This window comes from Manacus candei, unplaced genomic scaffold, assembly GCF_025592945.1.
Source record: "Manacus candei isolate 608988 ecotype Guabito, Panama unplaced genomic scaffold, ASM2559294v1 h1tg000007l, whole genome shotgun sequence".
NCBI lineage: Eukaryota > Metazoa > Chordata > Aves > Passeriformes > Pipridae > Manacus > Manacus candei.
This window is the reverse complement of record NW_026138055.1, coordinates 7,111,117-7,114,618: the sequence shown is the minus strand read 5'-3', so window position 1 is coordinate 7,114,618 and position 3,502 is coordinate 7,111,117. Positions and strand designations below refer to the sequence as shown.

Sequence of the window (3,502 nt, the reverse complement as noted above, 5' to 3'; positions counted from 1 at the left end):
GGCACCACTAAATCATGTCCCCAGTTCCATACCTACATGGTTATGAATCCTTCTAGGGATGGGGACTGCAGAATACCCTGGACAGCTGTGCCAGTTCCTGACCACACTTTTGGTGAAGAAATTGTTCTAATGCCTGAACTAAACCACCCTGGTGCAATTTGAGGCCATTTTCTCTGCTCCTGTCACTTGTACCCTGGGAGAAGGGACCAATCTGAAAAAACTTTCCACTGCCATTGCTTTCCAGAAATGGAGAGTTTAGTGAGGGATATTCAGATCAGCCCTTTCTGTTGCGGCCTTTCCTCTCCCTGTGCTCTCCTCTCCTGACACTGACCCTGAGCAGTCACCACGAGCACCCTTCACCTCTGCAGAGCAAAGCTGTTCCCTAACTCCAGGCAGCTCCTGCCCAGCCCTTGTGTCACAGGATGTGTTGGAGGAGGATAAGGGTGACATTGCAACAGCCCCAGGAGGCCCCTCAGCCTCTGCCACTGCAGCAGGGAGGGATGAGGGGCAGCCCCAGCACCTCTACACTGATGGGGCACTGCCTGGTTGGCCAAGGGCAGTTGTGTCAACAGCAGTAAGGGCATGTCCCACCCACCAGGAGGAGTATAAAACATGGGTGTTTTGGGCAAAGCAGCATTCCCTGACCCCAAGGGCATCTGGAGCCAAGTGATTCCTGTTGGATTTGCTGCTGCCTGAACACCAAGACCTTCATCAGGTAGGTGACTGTGGGGTCTCTTTCTGGAAAACTGCCCATTCAGATTCTCAGCTCAGAGCCCATCTGCACAGACTCACCAGAGGGCAAACAGCTGGAAGTATCCAGGTGTGCTCTTAGACCATCAGAGATGTCTGGGAAAGAGAATAAAAGCCTTCATATCAGTCTAAGAGCTGAGAACATGTGGGAGGTGTATTTAAGCTTTCCTAAGGAGAGGATAGACTGGAAATGTGCCTTGATGCTGCAGCAGGGACCCGAGATACTCTTTGTGGGCAAATGGGTAACAACTGGAGTCAGGTGTGCAGTCTGTTCTCTGGGGAATGTGTGTGGAAGATTTTAGAGAAAGTTATTGGAAAAGGATCATCTTAGATAATGGATTTCCCATAGACTGAGACATGAGGAAACACTCCCAAGATGTTCAGGGTGTCACAGACCTCAGAATGGTTCTTAAGAGAAAGGTAGAGGAAAGATCATGTGCTGTGTTTGGAGGCAGCCTCTCTGCAGTTTGGGGAACCCCAGTGCCCAGGCTTCTGCACCCCCTGGGGTCCTCCATGTCCTCATTGCCTTGGTGTGCCCTTTGCAGCCCTGTGAAAACGTGGGAGTGGTGGATCAGCCATGAAGATCCTGTACCTGCTCTTCCCCTTGCTCCTCCTGCTGGTCCAGGTTGCTGCAGGTGAGAGGGAAAGAGGGGATTTGGAGGAAGGTCTTGGCCCTCATAACTGGAATTTTCCATGTCCTGGGAAGTAACCAAGTTCCTTGGAAGCATGAAATGTTAGGGAGGATTGAGGGAAATGGAGTTTTTCAAGTGAATTTCTAACAGACACAGACTTGGGGTGTGTGTAGCCCCTGGAAATACAAGCCTGGCTTCTTCTGTGGGTAAAGAAGGGGTTGGGTTTCAAACTCCAGCTCTGCACCCAGATGTTCCTTTGTCAGTGTCTCTGCATGCTCTCTTGCCCCATACAGTGGTGGGAAAGAGCCCCAGGACTGTTTAGATTGGTGGGTCTCCATGGGACACAGAGCTGTCCTTTCTCATCTAGTGCTGCATCAACTGAGTGTCCCAAAACCTCATTACCCCAAGGCATGATCCCTGCAAGGGCTGGGCAAGGACTTTCCCTCAGAGGTCACACCAATCATGGCACAGCCAGGACAGGCATGTGGCATGGGAGGAGTCCCCTGCTTTCCAGCTGTGCTGGGGCAGGCAGTGTTGGCAATGCAGCTGGGGAGCCAGCAAGGTTCTTCCTCGACCTCATACTGGTCCTTCCCACTCTCTGCTCTTGTGTGCACCAATTTATGGGGAAAGAGTCCTTCTGGGCGAGACATGTTGCTCTTGAAGATGTGTCTGTGGGAAGGTTGGAGCTGAGGATAACTACTGGCCTGAAATGCAGGGGCAGTGTCAGCCTTTCTGCAAACCTACACAGCTCTCCCAGACTGTTGATTTAATTGTTCTCCGTGTATCTTTCCCCACAGAAACACAAAGCGAATTCAAGTGCCTACTAAGCGGGGGTGACTGCAGATTTGCCATATGTGCCTATGGTACAAAACCAATTGGAAGATGCTCAACATTTAAAGCATGTTGCAAAAGGTAAGTAAGAGATCCCTGGTTGACAAAGGTAGTTCTCTTTTTTTCCACAGAAAGCTTTGTTACAAAGTTATCTCTAGCTAATGCTTGCTAAATAATCTCCTGCACTTGCGGTTAGTGGGAGAGGCCCAAGAAAGAAGGCAAAAGCCCTTTTGGGTTTGGGCCAGACCTGAGTGGGGCTGCAGGAGCCCCAGGTCAGCCAGTGCCTCCCAACTCTCCTCCAGTGCCAGGAGGCTCATTCAGACTTTGCAGTGGACTCACCCAAGCCAACAAAGAGTGAAAAATTTGTGGTCTTTGGGCAGCACCCAAGGACCTGAGAGGACATGATCCAGGTTTTGCTGCATCTGCAGAGACTTGGAGTCAGGGCTGCCAGCATTAAGATAACCCAGGTCCAAACTGTCTGCATGAAGGACTGGGCCTCACCTGTGCTGAGCCGGAGTCTCCTGCACCACAGACTGGATGGTCCTTGTGGGGGAGGTGGGAGAGAGTGGGAGGAAAGTTACCACAGCTGACATGCTTCTCTGTTTTCTATGTACAGTATGTGGCATTGAGACCCTGAAATGTCCCAGCAGGACGTCCCCCTCGCTTCTGGCTCCTGGAACCATCTCCTGAGGTCCTTTCCCCTCCCTGCCTCTGCCATGCCCAGCTGCTGGCACAGCAGCAGTGGCAGCTGCTCCTGCTGGGTGCTGCTGGGCTGGAGACATCTCATCCCAACCATGGGGTCTGTGGGGCAGAGGCTGCTTTTCCCAGCTTGAATAAAGATGAGCAGTTTGGCATTGCAGGGCTGGGCCGTGTGTGTGTGTCCTTGGCATGGAGGCTGTGCTGTGCCTGCTGGCTGTGGGGGTGGCAAAGGTGGCTTGGTGTGAGGAGAAGCAGCTGGGGATGTTGGGGGTCCCCAGTGTGTGTGTCCCTGGGGATACTCTTGCCTGGCAGTGGGGTGGGGACACAGAGCCTGTCAGTGCCTGTTGGTGCAGGGTGTTTGTTGTGGGAGTGATGGAGCAACTCTGCAGATGCTCCCTTTGAGAAGTGGGACCTGTGTCCTGGTCCTGCCAGTCACAGGTGTCCTGTGGCTTATTAATGTAATATAATAAGACAAGACCCAGCAGCTTGGTTGTCAAGTAGCCAAATATCTTTATTTAAAGGAAAATGCCCCCTTTATATACCCTCTGGGGGGCATGTGACTCACCTGGTCAATGACAGCAGGACACACA

The 3,502-nt window shown here is 52.1% G+C and overlaps 1 long non-coding RNA gene across 1 annotated transcript; it reads left to right on the top strand.

The window, feature by feature from the left end:
• Positions 1–653: 653 nt before the first annotated feature.
• LOC127482301 (uncharacterized) lies at positions 654–3,072 on the top strand. The gene is made up of 4 exons (XR_007908500.1): positions 654–715; positions 1,296–1,385; positions 2,180–2,294; positions 2,830–3,072. It is a non-coding gene; the product is annotated as an uncharacterized LOC127482301 (long non-coding RNA).
• The last annotated feature ends 430 nt before the right edge of the window (positions 3,073–3,502 follow it).